Source organism: Sciurus carolinensis, unplaced genomic scaffold, assembly GCF_902686445.1.
Source record: "Sciurus carolinensis unplaced genomic scaffold, mSciCar1.2, whole genome shotgun sequence".
NCBI lineage: Eukaryota > Metazoa > Chordata > Mammalia > Rodentia > Sciuridae > Sciurus > Sciurus carolinensis.
This window is the reverse complement of record NW_025920172.1, coordinates 1032704-1055643: the sequence shown is the minus strand read 5'-3', so window position 1 is coordinate 1055643 and position 22940 is coordinate 1032704. Positions and strand designations below refer to the sequence as shown.

General features: G+C 46.0%; 1 pseudogene; it reads right to left on the bottom strand.

Moving 5' to 3' along the window:
* Positions 1-3945: 3945 nt before the first annotated feature.
* Positions 3946-22940, bottom strand: part of LOC124974746 (pleckstrin homology domain-containing family F member 2-like) — a 44541-nt pseudogene continuing 25546 nt past the window's right edge.

The window sequence follows — 22940 nt, the reverse complement described above, 5'->3', positions numbered from 1 at the left end:
TCCTTAGTCAGGGGGATTCACTGAGAGGACAAGTGTGGGTGCTGACCTCCTGATGAGGATTCAGGAACTGATCTCCTGCCTAACTGAGTGAACACAACCTACTAATGAGACATATAGGCACCTGTCCTTATTCACTGCGGTGTTGACCATGACCTCACTGCAAACCCTGAACCCGTAGACACCCTCCTCCTGGTCCTGGGGAGGCTCAGGGAAGGCCTTGCTGGTCTCCATGTTTCCACCAACTGCAAATCCATGTGTGTCCTGTGGGTGAGGTTTCCAAGTCCTAGAAAATCATCTCATTTAAATGCTATTTCTCCAGGCATTCCTAGTGTGAGGTGCTTTCAGATGACCCCACCTCCTGCCCTGACAATCCTGGATCCCACTGTGTGGCTGTCTTCCCCACCTCACCTGTGCCAGGTGAGACCCAGTGGGCTCCAGCAGCCAGGGCTTCACCTTGCTCTCACCATTCACCACAGTTTGTTGGTAAGACTCATAAGAAGGTACTGGACTCATGGTGTGGTCGTGAGTAAACCTCATAAAAATGTGTCCGTGCTTAGACAGCTCTTGGCCACTGTGACCAAGGTCGGGAGAAGTGCCACCTGGAAGAGGGAAGGTTCCTCTGGTTCATGATTTCAGAGGTTGGAGGGCTTGGTGGCCAAGTCCTCAGCCCTGATCCAGGTGAGGAGGACATGATGGCAGAAGGCTGGGGAGCAGGTAGCAGCTCACGACATGGTCACCAGGAAGCAGGGGACAAAGTGTGAACCCAAAGGCACATCCTAGTGACCCACCTCCTCCTGCCTCACCCCACCTGCCTACAGTTGCTGGAAGTCAATCCATGTCTGTGTATTAATCCACTTAGGGTTAGAGCCCACATAATCTAGAGTTCTGACCTCTGAACCTTCTTGCATTGTCTCACAATGAGATTTTGGGGCACCTCCTATGTGAACGATTACAATCAATTCTTGGTTCTGATAATCCTTCCACCTGGCCAGTTTTGAGGGAGTTCAATCCCCTCATTTCATACTGACATGAGGAATGAATCCAGGGGCACAGCCCACAGGTGTGAAAAGGGTCCTTGCATGGCAGGGGAGAGGCTGGTCCAGGCTGCTGCTGTCCGTCACCAGCACTGCTATGCCAAGCCTGGGGTCTGCATGTGGAGCCTGCAGAAGGCACTTCACATTTCCACACAGAGGGCACAGAGGATGGGAAGCTGTCATGGCAGGACCCTGCTGATGTGTCTGATGAGAGGAGAATTAGAAATGAGCATGAGGACTGTGGAAAGTGAACATGGACGTGTCCTGCAGGGAATGCCAGGCCTGAGAGAAAAGCAGCAGTGCTCCCCATGGACACTCACTGCAGAACAGAGCCAGCAGCAGCCACAGCAGCCAGGTCTCCTGCACCAGCTCCTGGGTCTGTGCAGCCTGCAGACAAGCCCTGGGCTCTGATGGTGGGAGGTCTGTGTCCTCCCCACATTTGAACTTCCATGCTCCTCACAGTTCTCCCTGACCTGTGCTGCCTCCTTGAGGCATTGCCGAAGCTTGAAGTGTAAGAGGTGCAGAGGTTTTAGTTCTCCTGTGTGCTGCACTGGGTGTGGCTCTGCTTCCTGACAGCGCACAGCCCCATGGCCTCTGCATACACGGGCGACTCTGGACCTTCCAGTGAATGGTGAGATCTCCACTCTGCACCTGTGCATGGCTCCACAGAGCTCCTCCTGACTATCGCATGAGGGCAGGTGGAGGGTCAGGTGGTCACCCTGAAGTACTGGGGTTCTCCTTATGGATACAGGTCCCTGGCAGGAATTTCGAGGAGCAGAGCTGTGGAGGTGGGACACAGGGAAAGCAAAATTCTGGTGTTTATGCAGCGAACTTTTGGCCTCTGTCTTGACGAGTGTTCTCATCTGCTCCTCAGGGACCTCCAGTTGTGACTGTCGTGTGCAGAGCTGAGAGTGTGTGCTTGCACAGGAGGGTGTGGGTCTGTGTGTTATTGTGCAAGTGTCCCAGAAATGCTTCTTGTGTTCATGAGTTTCCTCAATTCACTTCCAGCTAGAAAGGTAAAATTTGAGCTTTTAATGATTTTCAGTGGCTGCTTGAAGAATTTCAATACCAGTTAGTGGACCTTTAGGATTTTAATTTGTGTACATTAGACATGATGATATTGTTTTGGAAATTTATTTTGGGACCATGGAATTCAGGATGTGACATGAACTCATTTCAACCACATTCAGTTACTCAAATTTTTTTAAAATTCAGAAACACCTATGGTAGGCCCAGAAACATAAATGCAGAGAACTTCACTACAAAAGTGTAATTTCACAGAAAAATTCAAAATCTGTCAGGAAACAATTCCAGGTAGTCAATCAGCAAGTCCTTTGTCGTGAGCGCCCCCTGCTGGCCCTGGGCACCCAGCAGGGAGGTTTGTGTCTGGCTCACACTGAGGTCCCCTCACTGTGTCTCTGGCACTGTAATAGGTGGCCGTGTCCTCAGCTCTTAGCCTGATCATTTGCAGGTACAGGTGTTCTTGGATTTGTCTCTGGAGATGGTGAATTGACCTTTCACTTAGTTAATGGCACCACTAGTTAATGGCACCAGTACTACCACTAATGTTGGAGATCCACTCCAGCCCTTCCCTGGAACCTGGAGGACCCAGCTCATGCAGTAGTCACCGAAGGTGAATCCAGAGGCTGCACATGGAGAGTCGCAGGGACCCCCCAGGCTGCACCAGGCCTCCCCCAGACTCCACCAGCTGCACCTCACACTGCACACCTGCAAACACAGAGGCAGCCTGGTCAGGACACTCACTCATCCACTCTTTCTCTCACTCCTGTCCACTCACACACTCAGGATCTCTGTTCTCCATTAATCACCTTTGAAAACAGCCACAAGGAAAACCCAGCTGAGCACACAGTCCATGGTGAGCAGCCTGTGTTGAGTCCTGACCACTGAGTGGGATGAGCTGGAGTCCAGGGCTGGGTTCCTGTGCAGAGCTGCAGGGTCAGGGTGGCTGGTTTTCATGAGCAGAGGGAGGCCCTATTTGCATGTCCTCCTGCTCTATAGCAGCTCTGGGTGGAAGCCCAGGATGAGCAGCTCTGAGAGCAGGTGGGAGTGACATGGGCAGCATGGTGGCCAGAATAGTTTTCAGGAAGCTAGATCTTCTTCTGTGATCTTTTTGTTTCACAATTATCATTTCTGAATTTATTTTTAGAAGCCCTCTAAAATATAAGGTGGTGTTATCAGTGTTAACTGCATGGTGCAAATGTAAAACCACACACAGAGGCATAAGTCCTGGTTACCTCTCTCCAGCAGCACATTTCTGGCAGGAGTGACTGAGCATTGGGCTTTGCTCTCACCCTGGACCTGACTGGTCTCCTGACCCTCCTCCAACTCCCAGGTGCACACACCTGGTGAGTCCTCAGAACCTGTCCTGCATTGGAAATGTTCTGTGCATCTTCTCCACTCTGCTCTTTCTCCACAGCAGGGATGCATCCTGCTGTGGGCCTCAGAGGCACCTGCAGTGGGGAGGCTGTGCCTCCCTGTGAGGCCTCCTTCAACTCAGGAGAATCCAGCTTGCACACAACCATCAGGTCCACATGCTGCCGCCATATGTGATGGGCCCAGGGCCCGGGTGTGAGCAGGGAGAAATCCACCCTGTGGCCTCACTTTCCATTGTCATGAGCTGAGTGCACACGGGCCATGTGAAGCCCCCTCTTGTGAGGGGCCTGGGAGAAGGACCAGTCAGTGTCCCCATGGACCCAGCGCTGTGTTGAGGGTCAGGCTCAATTACCACCGCTGTACTTGGCCCTCAATGTTCTCCGTCCACATGGTCTCCACGTCTCTCCTGCCCTTTGGAATCTCTCACAACAAGTCCAGACTGTCTAAGTTCTTGTGGTCTGTGAAGTGGCCCTCAGCCCCAGCACTGTGGACCTGACCCTGGGTCACCTGGCCATTGTCACAGGTTGGTGGCCATGATGGTCTTTTCCATGTTGGACGCTGTGACAGAGACACATCCCTGCTAGTGCAGACAGTGCCAGGCTCCAGCTGTGTTCCCGTGGTGATTTGGCCATGTTTGGACTTGTGTGCCTGAGGGTGAGTCAGGGGCAGGACAGCTCCTGGTCATGGGGCCTCTGCTGAGTGAAGGAGGTGCAGCCCTGGAGGATCCAGCCCTCTCCATGGTTCCCATCTCCACACCCAGCATCCTCCTCCTCCAGCCCAGGGAGTGTGTGAAGGAGACTGATGGAAAGGGACAGGTGGTCAAGGGCAGGAAGGAATTTGAAAGTGGGGCCCATGTTCCCCTGGCCTCAGGGATGTGGTGACAAATTGTTACTATCTATCTATCTATCTATCTATCTATCTATCTATCTATCTAATCTTTTGTCTATCATCAATCATCTATCATCTGTCTTTCTATATGTTTTATCAATCATCCATCCATCACCTATCATATACATTATATATTATCTGTCATCATTCTATTACATTTCTATCACCTATGATCCATCATTTGGTGTCTGTCTGTATCTATAAACTACACTTTATCTTTCATTTGCTATCTGTCTATCTATTTATCTGTAATCCGTCTGTCTCTCTACCAGGTCTTTCTCTCTCTGCTTTCTGATGATGCGAGCTGCTTCTCTCTGCCACCCTCTCCCACCGTGATGTTCAGCTCATCTGGAGCCCCGAGGAGTGCAGCTGGCCTTCCTTGAACTAGGACCTCTGAAACTGTGAGCCCTCGGATAAACCTTTCCTCTATCATTGTGTTGGTCAGACCATTTAGTACAGCAGCAAAAAAAACTGACTAAAACATCCCACGTTCATGGATTCGGAGTGAAAACACGGTTAACCATCCATACTTCACAAAGCCATCTTCAGATTCAGAAAGAGGAAGGAAAAACATAAAATCCATTAAATCCACAGGCACCCAAAAGGATCTGTAGAGGCAACAGCACCTTCACCCAGAAAAACATGCTTGCTCTCATCTCAGCCTTGGTGCAGTGTGTCCACAGTGACAGCAACCCAGTCTGGTGGCCCTGCAGTGAACCAACACACAGACCAGAGGGGTCAGAGGACAGGGTGCAGCCCCACACATGCAGTCGATGGACCGTGGGCAACACTGCCAGGAGACACCACTGGAGGAGGGACAGTTCTTACTGGACAGCTCTGGGAAAACAGATGGCCCCACAGGAGAAAAGAACTAGACCCCTAACTCTCACCAGTGCAACCTCAGCTCCAAACCGATGCAAGACTGGCATACAGGTCCTGGAACCTGAGAACCCTGGAAGAAAACCTGGGAGACGCTGCACAGTGCTTGCACAGGAGGAGAGTTTGTATAAGAACCTAAGAGCTAAGGCCATAAGAGTGAAAGTGGACACGCGAGGTTCAACACAGCAGGACTCTCCACAACAAATACACTACAGAGATAGGAGAAAAGCTTCACAGTGGCAGATAATGCATCTGGAATCCAATCCCCAACAAGGACAGAAGTGCAGAGTGAGTGGGAAATGCCAACAGTTCAGCAACCAAAGACCACACACAGCAAGTGCCCTCATCTGGCCACACTTGGGTGAATTACCTGCATATACACCTTGCAACAGGCACTGAGACCTGACCATGAAGAATTTTAATAATGCTCAACATCACAAGTCACCAAAAAATGCAAACAAAACCATAGTAGGATTGATTTCCACCCTCCCTGGTGGATCAGCTCCTTGTAAAGGGCAGAGGTTAACATATGCTCATATGGAGGGAGCCAAGGAGCTCTTGTTAACTGCTGGGAACGTAGACTAGCAGAGCTGTCCTGGAGAACACTGAGTAGCTTCCACAAAACCTAAAATCTGGTTGTCCCATGATGCACCCACCCAGGTACTGAGTGTTCATCCATAGGAAATGGAATCTGCACATCAAACAGGTACCCACACACCTATGATTATAAAGCTCAGTCCACAATCAACAAAGGATTCTTTCAGGGGTAGATGGATGAATGACATGTGCCATTTTTATGGGAGGAAACAGTTTATAGCCAAGGAGAATGGCATGCTGTCCCTCCTGACCATGGGCATGGACCTGGAGCACATGGACCTAGCTGACCTAAGTCAGGCAAAGGGAGGCCATCACCACACCAGCATCATGTGGGGAAGATACTGCATCAGCCTCCTGGACAGAGAGAGGACCAGTGGCCCCTGGAGATGGGAAGGTGCAGGGAGGGTGAGGGTGGGGTGGGTGGTGATGACCAGGTGCAGAGAGGGCCTTGTCCTGGTGCCCTGCAGCTCACATGCACCTGTGGCCACAGCCAGGCTGTGCTTCACAGGGACTGCAGCCCAGCAGCTGGGGGCTCCCAACACCAGGGAGGGACAGGTGATGGACAGCTGGTGTGCACAGCCTGGTCCATCATGGCCCTTCACCCATGTGTCAGGGTGCTGTCCTCTGCCTCACAAGGACTGGGTTTCAGTGTGACTATGAAGATACAGCTGGAATCACCAGCTGTGTGTCTGATGGAGAGAGAGGCTGACGTTCTTAGTGACGTTGATGATCACACACCATCACATGTGAAAGACAGCAGCATACAACCCATCACTGCTCATTCAGGCCCTTTAAGTGTAGTCCCCTCTCAGATCCCTAAATTAATTTCCTTAACCTGGTGCAAGTGTGTAATGAGAAAAGCAGGCTTAAGCACTCAAGTACAGACTGTCTGCAAGTGAGGGTCGTCATGTTAGGGGACGTGATCCAGCATCCACCAGGGCTCAGGACGGCACTGAGCGAGGCCCCAGAGCAACTCCTGAGATTTCAATGAGGAAAAGGAGACAGAAATTAATACATTGGGGAAAACGAGTGTTTGGAAAAAGTCTGTCTTCATTTATATGCAATATCCAATTTTGTTCACTAAAATAAGATAAATTGTACAATGTTAAATGATTGTCCAGGTATTTGTAGAGCCACCAGATGCCTATAACAAAGAAAAAATTTTGAATTCATATTTAATAGGTAGAAAATAAAAAATTAATTGAAAATATGATACCACCCCATTAAATTTCAGGTAGAAAATATAGGCAGGAAGCAACCTATAAGATTTATATGAATGTGTCAAAATGAACCACACAAATTTGCACAGTTATACTGCACAAATAAAATATTCGAATGTAGAAAAACATGAAAGGTCTCTGTTCCAGTGCCTACACCTTTGATCCACTTTGAGATGAGTGTCATGCAGGGTGGGATAGAGGTTTAATTTAATTTTGTTGCATGTGGGTTTCCATTTTTTCCCAGCACCATTTGTTGAATAGGCTATCTTTTCTCCAGTGTCTATTTGTATATTTTTGGCCCTTTTGTCTAGTCTGTGTCTTCCATTTTATACCATTGGTCTACATGTCTGTTTTGGTGCCAGTACCATGCTGTTTTTGTTACTGTGGCACTATAGGACAGTATAGAGTCTGTATTGTGATGCCTCCTGCTTCACTCTTCTTGCTAAGGATTGTTTTGTTTGTTCTGGGTCTCTTAGTTTTCCAGATGAATTTCATGATTGATTTTCTAGTTCTATGAAGATGTTGTTGGTATTTTAATAGGAATTGCATTAACTATGTATAATGCTTTGGTAGTATGTCCATTTTGACAATATATGTCTGCCTATGCAGGAGCAAAGGAGGTCTTTCCATCTTCTAAGGTCTTCTTCAATGTCTTTCTTTCGTGTTCTGTAGTTTTCATTGTAGAGATCTTTTGCCTCTTTTGTTAGATTAATTCCCAAACATTTTATTTTTTTGAGGCAATTGTGCATGGGGTAGTTTTCCTAATTTCTCTTTCATTAGATTCATCACTGATGTATAGGAATGTATTTGATTTATGGGTGTTGATTTTATTCCCTGCTGCTTTGCTGAATTCATTTATAGATGTTTTCTGGTGGAATTTTTTGAATTTTCTAAGTATAGAATTATGTCATCAGCAAATAGTGATGGTTTGAGTTCATCTTTTCTAATTTATATCCCTTGAATTTCTTTCTCCTGTCTGATTGCTCTGGCTAGAGTTTCTAGGACAATGTTGTATAGAGGTGGTAAAAGAGGGCATCCCTATCTTGTTCCAGTTTTTAGAGGGAATGATTTCAGTTTTTCTCCGTTTAGAATGATGTTGGTCTTGGCTTTAGCATGTATAGCTTTTACAATGTGGAGTTATGTTCCTACTATCCCTATTTTCTAGAGTTTTAAACATGAAGAGGTGCTGTATTTTGTCAAATGCTTTTCCTGCATCTATTGAGAAGATCATATGATTCTTGTCTTTAAGTCTATTGATGTGATGAATTACACTTACTGATTTCCATGTGTTGAAACAAACTTACATATCTGGGATGAACCCCACTTGATCCTGGTACGCTGTCTTTTGAATATGTTTTTGTAAGCATTTTGCCAGAATTCTATTGAGAACTTTCGTGTTCATGTTTATAAGGGATATTGGTATGAAGTTTTCTTTCTTTAATATGTCTTTCTGTGATTATGGTATTAGGGTGATTATAACCTCATAGAATGGGTTTGGAAGTGTTCCCTCCTATTGTGTTTCATGGAATACTTTGAGGAATATTGCTGTTAATTTTTCTTTGAAGGTCTGATAGGACTTAGCTGAGAATTCATCTGGTCCTGAGTTTTTCTTGATTGTTAAGCTTTTGATGGTGTTTTTTATTACATTACTGATTAAATTGTGTGTGTTCTCCTGATTCAGTTTGGGTAGGTCATATATCTCTAGAAATTTTTCGATGTCTTCATGATTTTCTATTTATTGGAATATAAATTTTCAAAACCATTTCTAATTATCTTATGTATTTCAGTCATGTCTGTTGTGATATTTCCTTTTTATCATGTATTTTAGCAATTTGTGTTTTCTCTTTTTCTCTTGTTAGTGTGGTTAGGGGTTTATCAATTTTATTTATTTTTTCAAAGAAGCAACCTCTTTTCAATTTTTTGAATTGCTTATTTTGTTTCAATTTCATTGATTTTAGCTCTGATTTTCATTATGTCCTGTCTTGTAATTACTGTTTTTGATGTTGATTTGTTCTTCTTTTCTAGGGCTTTGAGATGTAAAGTTAGGTCATTTATTTGGTGACTTTTTATTCGTTTAATGAATAAGCTCAATGCAATGAACTTTACTCTTAGTGCTGCCTTCATGGTGTCCCAGAGGTTTTGATAAGTTGAGTTACTACTCTCATTTATCTTGAAATATTTTTTATTTCATTCCTGATTTCCTCTGTTATCCATTTGTCATACAATGGTGTATTATTTAGTCTCCAGGTGTTAGGGTAGCTTCTATTTTTTTATCCTATCATTGATTTTTTAAAAAGAATTAGGCAAAATATGAATATCTTTATTAACTTAGCAAAGGAGAAAAATCTTTGAGTCACAACACACGAAGACTGGAAGTTGCAAAATATTTATTATAAAAACAGTTGATAGATGTTTACAATGCCAATATCTCAGAACATTTCCCCTTGGTTCCTGAAGTTGCTAGGCTCCTAGGTACCAGCAAGTCCTATTAGCATTTCTCAAGTTTTATGGTCCTTTCAGATATGCCGATTGATTATATGCATATATTGCATAGAAACAAAAATGAATCTGATACTAAAAACCAACCAAAAAGTGAAAAAATAAAAACCTTAAAAAAATTCTGTTCTGTTGTGGTTTTCTTTCACATTTCCTACAGGGAAACCTGTATATCTCAGATGCTTTCAAAATTTGACAGTAAAGTAAAATTTGTGCCTCAACAAACAGTAAGATACCAAAGAATTCTCCCATCATGTTATTGAACCAAATCCCTTACAACATTTGGAGGATATCCAGATTTAAACGGTTTTTAAAGTTTAGAACTTAAAATTCTAGACTGCCAGTTTCCCATATTTAAGAGACTATAGTTATTTGCAGCACACAAATGGAAAGCAGTGCAAATACATCAAGTTTTATATGATAAATATATTTTCAACCTCATGGCTGCCTCAAAAGCAAAGACTGAAAAATCACCACTTCTCAAAAGCAATCTAAAGTCCACAATTTAGAAAAATCAACTGCTATTCTACTTCCATAGACTGCAAAATCATTTCAGAAACAGATTAAACATACAACGGTCTTACAAAAATAGAAATTGGGTTGGGCTTCACAAAAATCCATGAAATATAACACTTTGTAAATTCAGGAGTTTTATACTGAAGTAGACGACACTTCTATATGTATGAAGTCCAGTCAAACTTGGGAGTGCTCGGCCTTGACCGCTCTTATATTTATTATCTTGGTAAAATCCAGTTGAATATTTCAAAATGTGTCTTCGGTCACCGCTATCGCCATCGTCATCGTCACCTGACACATCATTTGGTGGAGACGTCAGTGACTGTAAGAGTCTGCTCCAGAAGGCTGGCACGTCCACGTCCCCAGTGGAAAGCAGGTCACAGCAGGAGTCACAAATCCACACAGCTTAGGGGACTGGCTGGCGAGAAGTCTCTTCAGAGCAGGGCCCACAAGCAACAAGACCACATTTGCTGCCGTGGCGACGACGACTGACAGGTGAGTTTTGCTGTCTGACCACGCGTCCGTACAGTTGCCTCGGAGTCAGGCATCCAGACAGCAGCATGTTCACTACTGGCTGTCTTCCCACTTTGGGAGAGTCAGTCAGTAACACATTTATTCATGTGGTTCATCCATTCTGATTTCTCAGGGGCAATGGCAGCCTAAACCGCAAACGATTTGGTCGTTGTCATAATAAGCCATCCATTCCTTCAATCTCCCTCAACCTCGATGGAATCAGTAGTGACATTTTCTAGGGGAATAATATGTTGCTTGTCATATTTTGTCTTCTGGATGACAATATTGCCATATGCAGGAATATCCTTAAACGAGAAGACCTGCCTTGCTTCGGGCTTCCTGCTGCACAACTAATCCTACTCCTTCTCCAGCGAGAACTCGCCCGGGTACAGTCGAGGGCTGGCCAGCGGCTCCCACTCAGTTGTCCACTGGCTCACACGGCTAGCACTTACCCCTGTGGCCCAGCGGGGCACCGTCTTTTGCTAATGTCCCAGCTGGGTGACCTTGGGTGACCTTGCTGGGTGTGTGCGGCCTGAGGACCGCCAGCCAGCGCACTGGGACAGCGGCCACGCCACGGCCAGTGGAGCCCCACCCGGTGCCGGCCGGCCTCTCCCCTCCCTGCCACTGACTTGTGATTGCATTCCGCATGATGTGACGGCATGCAGGCCGTCCTCCCTCCCTCCCTCCCTCCGTTCCTCCCTCCCTCCCTCCCTCCCTCCCTCCCTCCCTCCCTCCCTCCCTTCCTTCCTCCCTCCCTTCCTCCCTCCCTCCCTCCCTCCCTCCCTCCCTCCCTTCCTCCCTCCCTCCCTTCCTTCCTCCCTCCCTCCCTCCCTCCCTCCCTTCCTCCCTCCCTCCCTCCCTCCCTCCCTTCCTTCCTCCCTCCCTTCCTCCCTCCCTCCCTCCCTTCTTCCCTCCCTCCCTTCCTTCCTTCCTTTCTTCCTTCCTTCCTTCCATAAGATAAGCTCGTTTTAGAGAAGGATCCATTTTCTGCTGAGAATAAAGTGTTATTTACTCATGGATGGATGAAACATTCTATGTATTGCTGTTTAGTCTGAATTGTTGATTGTATCATTTAGTTCTTTGGTTAGTTCTTGTTTGGAGGATATAGCCATTGGCATAGAAGTGTGTAAAGTCACCCAGAATTATTGTGTTGTGGTCTACTTGATCCGTGAAATTGAAAAGGGTCTGTTTGATGTACATAGATGCTCCATTGTTTGGGGCATATATATTTACAATTGTCACAACTTGTTGGTGTGTGGTTCTCTTCAGCAGTATGAAATTCCTTCTTTGTCCCTTCTGACTAACTTTGGCTCGAAGTCCACTTTATCTGATAAGAGGATGGAAACCCCTGCTTGTTTACACAGCCCATGTGAGTGATATGATTTTCGCATCCTTTCACCTTCAATCTGTGGGTGTCTTTTCCTAGGAGGTGAGTCTCTTGAAGATAGCAAATTGTTGGGTCTTGTTTTTAAATCTAATCTGCCAGCCTGTCTTTTGATTGATGTATTTAGGCCACTAACATTCAGTTATTACTGAGATATGATTTGTATTCCTGGTCATTTTGGTTTATTTCTGATTTTTACCTTGACTTGGTTTCTCCTTTGATTGACCTTTCCTTTAGTGTAGTTCCTCCCTTTGCTAATTTTCACTCATTTTTTTTTTAACTTCATCCTCATGGAATTTTCCTGAGAATATTCTGTAGTGCAGTCTTTCTAGTCGTGAATTATTTTAAATTTTGTTTATCATGAGAGGTTTTTATTTCATCTTCAAATCTGAAAATTTTTCTGGATATAAAATTCTTGGTTGGCATCTGTTTTCTTTCAGAGCTTGTTATGTTATTCCAGAGAAGCTACAGAAGAAAAATAATTATTTAAGAAAATAAGAACAAACAAACTCAGTGGAAAATTGATCAACTGTTTGAGTCAGGCTCCAAAGCTTTCTCAGCCCTGTCTCTGACTTTTCATGGGATTGCCAGTCCCAGAGCGGCCCATGCAGACCCAGTCAATATCCCACAGATCTGGGTTTCAGTTACCCCCAGCATGGCCATATTGGAGTCCCAGGATCTCAATACTGTTCCAATTTGCAGAGAGACCACCAGGAATGTGCTCACACAGGGGAGCCACCCTGAGAAGAAGATGCAAGATGGCGGTCAGCAGCACTCCCCAGGGAAGACACCAGGCAGAGCCAATCCCTCAGGCACCTGGACACTGGACCTCCAGGTTCCAGCTGATGTCCCCAGATAGGGGAGGTTGCATCTTGAGTTAGAGGTGGTGGCAAACAGACTGGCCGCCTTGCCCTGCAGGCTGCCTGGCATCCCAAATGGGGGTGGCTGTGCGCAACCAAGCCTGCAGGCACTCTGGCAGTGGAAGCTGCAGGTCAGCAGTGGTGGGTGGGCGATGGCTCCTGGAGAGCCAGTCAGCTGCAGCAGAGCGAAGGGCAGCAGTGTCTGGAGAAAGATCTCTGGGCGAAGGTCACAGTGGCATTGGTGGCATTGGTGGCAGTGGCCTTGAATTTGTATTTCATATGAAGAAAAATAGATGATAAATCAATGAGATGATCCACACAGAAAATGTCAGGTAGAAAATGTAGGCAGGAAGCAACTCCTCTGCTATGAAATTTTGCTTAGGTATCTATGAATATGTCAAAATGAATCTTATTTTGTAGAATTTTGTAGAATTACACTGCACAAATAAAATATTTAAATGAAGTTGAACTCAGAAGTATCGTTGATAGAAACATAAGGGGCGTGAGGTGTTATAATACTCTATCTTGGCGACTGACGCGTTTATTATACGAATCAGTGCTGTAGTTATCAACGCTCATATCGAAAATTCATAAAGTGACTTAATTTTATGGCACAAACCAGGAGTAGCTTAGGACAATCTGGGATATTCAAATTTCCAGTGCTCTTTCTCACCCAGTCAGGAGCTGGACTCTCAGGACAGGTGGGCACTGACATGAGCAGGAACAGAGCCCAGGTTGTCCCTCTCTGTGACCCTGCAGTTCAGCCACAGGGTTGGAATCCCAGGCAGGTGAAGCTGCCTCTCCCTGCAGCCAGGGGTCCTGGGCTCTCAGGCTCAGGGGCCCCTTACAGCAAGATGGGGGTCAGAGTGGTCCTGGACCCAGTGTGTCTTCAGGGTCCTGAGGCCAGGGGCAGAACCAACCTGCAGCTCCCACAGTCCATTCAGAGCTGACCACCCTCCCTCTGGGGACTTTACACTTGGAGCCCTTTCTCTCCAAGACCTTGCTCAGGTCACCCTGTCCATAGGCCAGGCACAGCTGCAAGAGGAGTGGGAGTCTCCACCCTTTGGAGCCCTGGGTGTGGCGTGTGGGTGTCCAGAGCCTCATCATGAGTGTTAGGAAGCTCACATACACCACAGTTCACTCTGAACCTACATAATTGCTATGCATTTTAACAAGGTTTAGGGCTTCCTGTCACCTTTTCTCAGTTCAGTCCATGGACATTTGGGTCAGATAATTCCTTGTTGTGTGTGCTATATTGTGATGGCCGCAGGTTTGGCAGCCTCGTTGGTCTCTAAAAACTAGATGCCAGGACAATTCTGCCATAACATGTGGGAACAACGACTGTTTCCAGAGATCGCCAAAAGTACCAGGGCCGGAAGGTTCTGGCATTGTGTGGGCTCCAGGATGAAGTGTGTACTATGACCTGATCCACCACAGGAAGGACACTGGGTGGGATTCTAGTGGGATAAAGTCATAGAAAGGGGATTGGGCATCCACCTGAGCACGGAGGGAGTAAGACCTGGCATCAGAAGTTCATAACGTTCACCTGGGTGCGGTGGAGCTCACCTGTAACCCAGGTACTCAGGAGGCTGAGGCAGGAGGACAGCAAGTTCAAGGCCAGCCTGGGAATCTGGGGAGAACAAGACTCAATCAGGACTGGGATGGGGCTCAGGGGAGGGACACCCTGTGTTCAATCCCTGGTACTGAAAAGATAAGTTCATCAAGTTCACATGAAAGGCAGAGTATGAGAAATGTCATTGAAGGAAATAATCTTCATCAGGAAATCTTGGGAGTGGCCAGAGCTGAGGAGGGAACCTCAGAGAAACCTGACCTAGAGGAGGAAAAGCCTCTGAGCGTCTGACAGAGGAGAGAGCTCAAGAATCTCCACACTAGGAGGTGTCGGGATAGGTACTGGCTGGGCAGGAGCCTAGGGACTGAGCTGAACTGTTCTCCTGCACACCTGGTCCTGGGCTGACCCAAGCTCCCTAGAGCCTTCTAGAGTGCTGCTTCACTCTTCTGAGGACATCGGACTCTTGCGTCTTCACTCTTCCAAAGTGGACTCTGCCAGTGATTCTCCAGGGAGTTTCCAGAAGCCTTGGTCTCAGACCAGAGTAGTACTGTGATCCTTCTTGTTCTGGGGCTTCCGCCCCTTGGAGCTCAGCTGCTGGTTCTTCCAGGTCTCCAACTGCAGACAGTCATTGTGGACTCCAGCTTCTGGTTGTGTGAGCTGATCTAATAGATCCCTCTTTATAATCACACTTCTGTGACTCTGCTCCTCTACAGAACCTGACTAATAGTCACCCTTGGGGAGGGTGCTGCAGGGGATGGGGCAGTTCGGTAGTAATGGAGGTTTAACTCATAACCCCTTGCTGCAGAGTTGAGTCACCACCTCCAGAGACACGTGCAACAGCCAGTTCTCACCACAGCTGGGCTCTGACCGTGAGAAGGCTGATGTGCATGTCTATGTGGGACTCAGTGAGGGGACCTCAGTGTGATCCCAGACACCAACCTCCTTGCAGGACGGCCAGAGATAAACAGGGCATCAGGACCAGCAGGGAAACCTCAAGATCAGCATGGACCTCAGGCCCACAGGCAGAGCTCGGGATCAGCAGGGTCTCAGGATCAGCAGAGGGATCAAAATCAGGATAAAATTATGGCATTTGCTGGTAAATGGATGGAGTTGGAGAATCTCATGCTAAGTGATCTAAGCCAAACCCCAAAAACCAAAGACCGAATGTTTTCTCTAAGTGGATGATGATACACATCGGAGGGGTCACAGGCTGGGGAGTAAGAGAGGAATGGAGGAACTATGGATAGTGTTGAGGTAGATGGGGCAGGAGGAGTGAGGGAAGGAAAGATAGTGGACTGAGACAGACAGTGTCACCATGTGTACATGTATGATTACATGAGTGGTGTGAATCTACATGTGCACAACCATAGAAATGAACAGTTGTACCCTAGTTGTGTACAATGAATAAAAATGCAGTCTGTAAAATAAAAAAGAAAAAGAAAAAAAAAGGAATATCAGGAACAACTGGTAGAGCTCAGGACCAGGAGGTGGAATTCAGGACAAGCAGGGAAACTAGGGAGCCATGAGCAACAGGAAGGGACCAAGGAGCAGGTGCAGAGGGGAAGCTGGGCAGGGAGGGGCTTCCTGTGAGCCTGTGGGGTTTCCTCTCTTTCTCAACCTTACATAATGTCAGGAGCCCCTGCAATGTGCATACTGTAGAGGACCTGTGTAATGTCCCAGTCCCAAGTACTGAACAGAGCCTGTGTTAAATTTTACTGCGTTTATAATTGTTTCCTTAATCCCATTCTTGTGAATTTCCTGGAATACAAGCACTCCTTGTGTACAACTGAAAGGAGACTGAAGTTTTCACAACTCAAGTGTCCTTGGAGAAGGGAGACATCAGCACCATTATTGTCATCTGAAATCAGTCTGCTGACTTTGACCTGCTGCATGCAGGACTCAGTGTGTCTGATTAAGAATGAAGGGGTCATGTCCCTGTCCTCATGGTCTGAGAACTTCTAACCCTTCTGCTGGACCACCCAACGGTCCTGCTCCCCTGGCTCAGCCCACCTCCACGTACAGCCCTCTGCCCAGAGGAAGCAGGCGACTCAGGGTCCAAGATACTGAAGGAGCCCATTGCTCAGGGGAGGGGTGGGCAGCAGTGTCCCTCTCCTCAGCTCTCCTCTCCTGGACTTCTGAAGTTTCCCCTTTGAATTTCTTCAGGTAACTTCCAGGGACATGGTCACTGACTCTTGGTGGCTGTGTGGAAACTGCGCAGCACCTGCTTCCTGTCATGTTGACTCTGATATTCCCTGTGCCCCTGGGTGTTTTCCTTGGCTGCAGTTCTGTCCATCTCTGTTCCATCTCCAGCTTCAGTAACTTCCTGATCCTGGCACTGTGGGTCATTTTCTTCTGAATTTCAACGTGGGAATCAAGGACTTTCTGAACTTCTGAGGTGCAGGGTGGACCCCAGGCCCTGTGCATGCTGGAGCCTGCTCCACCCATGGTCAACACACCAGGCTGTCATTTTAGGTTGTGAATTCAGCTGCACATCTTGGGGAGGCAGGAGCAGTGGCCTGCTCGGTGCCCAATCATGGCCTGTAGGTCAGCAGGGAACACGGGGTTCACCCAACACCCAACACTCTCCTTCCTGGGAGGAGAGCCTCCTGGATGCCTCCTGCAGGCTCTGTTGGGTGTGCAGGTGAGCATGCTGCCCATCACCACCCTCTGGGTGAGAATGGACCAGCTGCTCTTGAGTCAGTCATGTCCCGTTCCTCTTCACTCAGTCCCTCCACCCTCCTAAACCTCCCTCTCCCTCCACACTCACAGTCCAGCTCTGCTCCTGCGAGACCAGCTTTTTACACGGACAGGGGAGTGAGGTCAGGAGGAGCCTGTCCATCAGGTTCCACCTTCTCTCCTAGATTATAACTTAATATTAGCTCATGAGCTTTGCATCCCTGAAGCAAATAACTGACATCACTAATACATGCCTAGAAAGATGAATTTTGGCTCATATTGAAAGCTCCTGTCCATGAGCAGAGGAGTCCATTGCATTTATACAATTCCTGGGTAATTGTGTCAGCGGACAATGCAGAGTGCACTGTGGGGAAAACACTCACTTCACTGCAGAGCGCACTGTGGGGAAAACACTCACTTCACTGCAGAGCGCACTGTGGGGAAAACACTCACTTCACTGCAGAGCGCACTGTGGGGAAAACACTCACTTCACTGCAGAGCATGCTGTGGGGAAAACACTCACTTCACTGCAGAGAGCGCTGTGGGGAAAACACTCACTTCACTGCAGAGCGCACTGTGGGGAAAACACTCACTTCACTGCAGAGCGCACTGTGGGGAAAACACTCACTTCACTGCAGAGCGCACTGTGGGGAAAACACTCACTTCACTGCAGAGTGCACTGTGGGGAAAACACTCACTTCACTGGTAGAAATTGAAGGGAGGGAGGAAGAGAATGGGGTCTCACAATCCCATTGCATGGCATGTCCACAGTGATCCAAGTAGATTCCAGGAGAATCCAACCCTTAAGGGATTCCCCGTTCTCCAACAGCCCAAGGACCTGCAGAGAGATCTCAGAACACAGAAAGTGGGAACACATGTGATCGTCCCTGAATACAAAGATCTCAAGTTCATCTCATGATGTAGAACACACTCTGTCCTTAGTTTTGAGTCCCCAAAGGCATAAATGCTTTAGCGGAGTTCACAAGTCCAGTCCAAAGACTCCAAAAAGATTCAGGGAAAACTCAGCTCTGTGTCATTAAAATCAAAGAGGACTCTATACCCCCAAGTTCTAGAGCAGGGCCAAATATTCCCATTTGTAAAGGGAAAGACAGAGACATGCTGAAGGGGACTGAAGCCCAGCAGGACTGACAGTGAACCCCGGTGTCCATGTCTGTCTCAGGGCCTCTGTGGGGAGAGAGAGGTGAGGGCTCTGAGCAGCCCCTCCACACAGCCCAGCTGGACTCAACCCCTGGACTTCCTCTTAGGGAGCCTGGTCTGAGGCCTGCAGCTTCCTGGGCCAGCCCTGCTCACTGCTGGTCCTCTGCTCCAGGGTCTCCACAGCAGCCCTGCTTCATCTCTCAGCTCCAGGCCTCACCCTGCCAGGGCTGCCAGCAGGACTCTGACCCTGACACCCCATCAGTACTCCCTGGCCTTCCTTCAAGTCCTAGTGGAACCTGTGTGACCCTGACCCTCTTGCCCTCTGCCTGCAAAGCCAGCATGGGGAGGCTGATGACAAGGTGGCCTCAGCAGGGAGCAGGTCTTGGCCTCCCTTGAGCCATGACTGGGGACCTCTGAGCACCTTGCTGGCTGAACAGGGGAGACCATGCCTGGCAATGCAGGGCCAGGCACCCCAGGGCTCTCTCCCACATGCCCTGCCCTGGGTGTCTACAACATTTTCATCTCTGCCTCTGAGCTGGTGAAGCTGGGCCTTGCTGATTCCTGGTATCCCAAGACCACCTTCCATCCTCTGGGTGCAAAGCCCTGGGCTGCCCTCTGTGGAGCTGCTGGCCACACCCTCCTGCTACAGCTCCTGGGCAGCACCACAAACGTGCTGCCTCCTGGACAAACTGCAGAGCCCCAGCTCTCCTGCACTGCTCTTTCTGCCCTCCCTGTCCTGCACATGGCTGACATCAGTCAGGAGTTCACAGGCCAGGGCATCCCTGTGCCCTTGAGAGAGTCCCCACCCACAGTCTGCTCCAGCATGAGTGAGCCCAGCTCCACCAAGTGTGGGGTCATGCACACCATGTGCTCTGACAATGTCACAAGGAGTGTCCACCTGGGATTGGGAGGAGGGTCAGAAGAGCAGACATGTCCAACATGAGAGCAAAACCCAAAAACTCAGTCACCCTGGTGAGACAAGCGATTGAACACAGGAGCCACCACTCATGATTCTGCGTGTAGAGTTAATGCTCATATGGCCGTTGTGATTTTGTGCACATGTGAAATGAACTAACTGATGATGAATGCAAAAAAAACAAACAGACATGGGATCAAACAAGTGAGAATTGTAGTACAACATTTCAAAGTCTCTGGGACAGGATGAGGGCGGCCCTGAGAGGCAATTCTATAGCACTGAGTTCATACATCAAAGGAATAGAAAGACATCCAATAAATATCCACACAACACACCACAAGACCCTAGGAAAACAACAACAACAAAAAAAAAAACGGATTTTCAAGATGGCAGACAGAGAGGGTGACTGCATCTCCTTTCGCTGCAGAACTCAGGATTCAAGAAGGGGAGTTATAGAGAGACTAGGACCAAATCAGAGACGCTGGGTAAGTCACTCCCACTGGGTGAAGCTTGACCCGGGCAGCAGGCCCTGTCCACAGCCAGCTTCTCGGAGCAGACCTGTCTGGTGAGAGGCTTTCGAGCACACTCATCCCCCAGTTCTGCACCCAGCTGCGGGCACGAGGCGGCTTCCTGGTGGAGCTCTGCATTATCAAGTTCCTCCGGGACTCCAGGCTACTGAGGGCTGGGAGGTGATACACTGGAAACCTGCAGGGACACTATGAGCCAATAGAGGATCTGCAACATCTCAGAGTTCCACTGACATCTGACCAATATGAGAAAACAAGGGGAGAAAATGTGCCAAACAAACCTAGATACTACATCAATAAAACCCAATGACCGCACAGCAGAAGAAATGTCAGAAAGGGAGTTCAGAATGTACATAATTAAAACAACCAGGGAAGCAAACGAAGAGATGAAAGAGCAAATGCAGGCATTGAATGATCGCACCAATCAACAGTTAAAAAAGCAAATACAGGAAGCAAAAGATTATTTCAATAAACAGTTGGAGATACTATGAAAAAAAAAAAACCAAACAGAAATACTTGAGATGGAGGAAACAATAAACCAAATTAAAAACTCCATAGAAAGCATAACCAAGAGGAGAGAACACCTGGAAGACAGAACCTCAGATGTTGAAGAAAAAATATTTAATCTTGAAAACAAAGTTGACCAAACAGAGAAGATGGTAAGAAATCATGAACAAAATCTACAAGAATTATGGGATATCATGAAAAGGGAAATTTTAAGAATTATTGGGATAGAGGAAGGCACAGAGAAACAAACTAAAGTAATGAACAATCTATTCAATGAAATAATTTCAGAAAATTTCCCAAAACTGAAGAATGAAATGAAAAATCAAGTACAAGAGGCTTATAGGACTCCAAATACACAAAATTACAATAGACCCACACCAAGGCACATTATTAAGAAAATACATAACATACAAAATAAAGACAGAATTTTAAAGGCTGAGAGAGAAAAGAATCAAATTAAATTCAGGGGGAAACCAATACGGATATCAGCAGATTTTTCAATCCAGAACCTAAAAGCTAGAAGGGCCTGGAACAACATTTACCAAGACCTGAAAGAAAACGGATGCCAACCAAGAATCTTATACTCAGCAAAACTTACCTTCAGATTTGATGACGAAATAAAATCCTTCCATGATAAACAAAAGCTAAAAGAATTTACAAAAAAGAAAGCCAGCAATACAGAACATTCTCAGCAAAATATTCCACGAAGAACAGATGAAAATACAATGATGCAAATCAGCAAAGGAAGGAACTACCCTAAAGGAATAGCCAAATAAAGGAGAAATCACGTTGTGTCAAAAAAATGAGTCAAATGACCAGGAATACAAATCATATCTCAATAATAACCCTGAATGTTAATGGCCTGAACTCATCAATCAAAAGACATAGACTGGCAGGTTGGATTAAAAAGAAAAATCAAACAATATGCTGCCTGAAAGAGACTCATCTCATAGAAAGAGATACCGATAGACTAAAGGTGAAAGTCTGGGGAAAAAACATACCATGCACACGGACACAGCAAAAAAGCCGGAGTATCCATCCTCATATCAGATAGTGTGGACTTCAAGCCAAAGTTAGTCAGAAGGGATAAAGAAGGACATTTCATACTGCTTAAGGGAAGCATAAATCAGCAAGATATAACAATCATAAACATCTATGCCCCAAACAGTGGCTCATCCATGTATGTCAAACAAATCCTTCTCAATTCCAGAAATCAAATAGACCACAACACAATAATACTAGGTGATTTTAACATACCTCTCTCACCACTGGATCGATCTTCCAAACAAAAATTGAATAAAGAAACCATATATCTCAATAACACAATCAATAATTTAGACTTAATGGACATATATAGAATATACCATCCAACAAAGAGCAAATATACCAGCACATGGATTCTTCTCTAAAGTAGACCATATTTTATGCCACAAAGATACTGTTAGCAAATACAAGAAGATAGAGACACTACCTTGTATTCTATCAGATCATAATGGATTGAAATTAGAAAAAAAATGACAGGATAAAAAACAGAAACTACTCCAATACCTGGAGATTAAATAATAAGCCATTGAGTGATGAATGGATAACAGAAGACATCAGGAGGGAAATAAAAAAATTCTTAGAGGTAAATGAGAACAAAGATACATCATATCAAAATCCCTGGGACACTATGAAAGCGGTACTTAGAGGAAGATTTATTTCATGGAGTGCACTCAATAAAAGAAGAAAAAAATCAACAAATAAACGACCTAACACTACAGCTCAAAGTCCTAGAAAAAGAAGCACAGACCAACACCAAAAGTAGTAGAAGACAGGAAATACTTAAAATCAGAGCTGAAATCAATGAAATTGAAACAAAAGAAAAAAAATTGACAAAATAAATAGTTGGTTCTTTGAAAAAATAAAGAAAATTGATAAACCCTTAGCCACACTAAAAAAACAGAAGAAGAGAGAAAACCCAAATTACTAAAATTCAGAATGAACAAGGAAATATCACAACAAACACGAGTGAAATACAAAACATAATTAGAAGCTATTTTGAAAATTTATACTCCAACAAAATAGAAAACCTCGAAGACATCAACAGGTTTCTACAGACATATGAATTGCCTAAACTGAACGAGGAGGACATACACAACTTTAATAGATCAATTTCAAGTAATGAAATAGAAGAAGTCAACAAAAGCCTACCAACAAAGAAAACTCGGGGACATAGATGGGTTCTTAGCCGAGTTCTACAAAACCTTTAAAGAAGAGCTCATTCCAATACTCCTCAAAGTATTCAATGAAACAGAAGAGGAGGGAACCCTCCCAAACTCATTCTATGAAGCCAATATCACCCTGATACCTAAACCAGACAGAGACACATTGAGGAAAGAAAATTTCAGACCAATATCCTTAATGAACATCGATGCAAAAATTCTCAACAAAATCTTAGCAAATCTCATTTAAAAATATATTAAAAAGATAGTGCTCCACAATCAAGTGGGTTTTATCCCAGGGATGCAAGGTTGGTTCAACATTCAGAAGTCAATAAACATAATTCATCATATCTACAGACTTAAAGTCAAGAGTCACATGATTATTTTGATAGATGCAGAAAAAGCATTCGATAAAATACAGTATCCCTTCATGCTCAAAACACTAGAAAAAAATAGGGATAGTGGGAACATTCCTTAACATTGTAAAGGCCATCTATGCTAAGCCCATGGTCGATATCATTCTAAATGGTGAAAAACTGAAAGCATTACCCCTAAAAACTGGAACAAGGCAGGGATGCCCTCTTTCACCACTTCTTTTCAA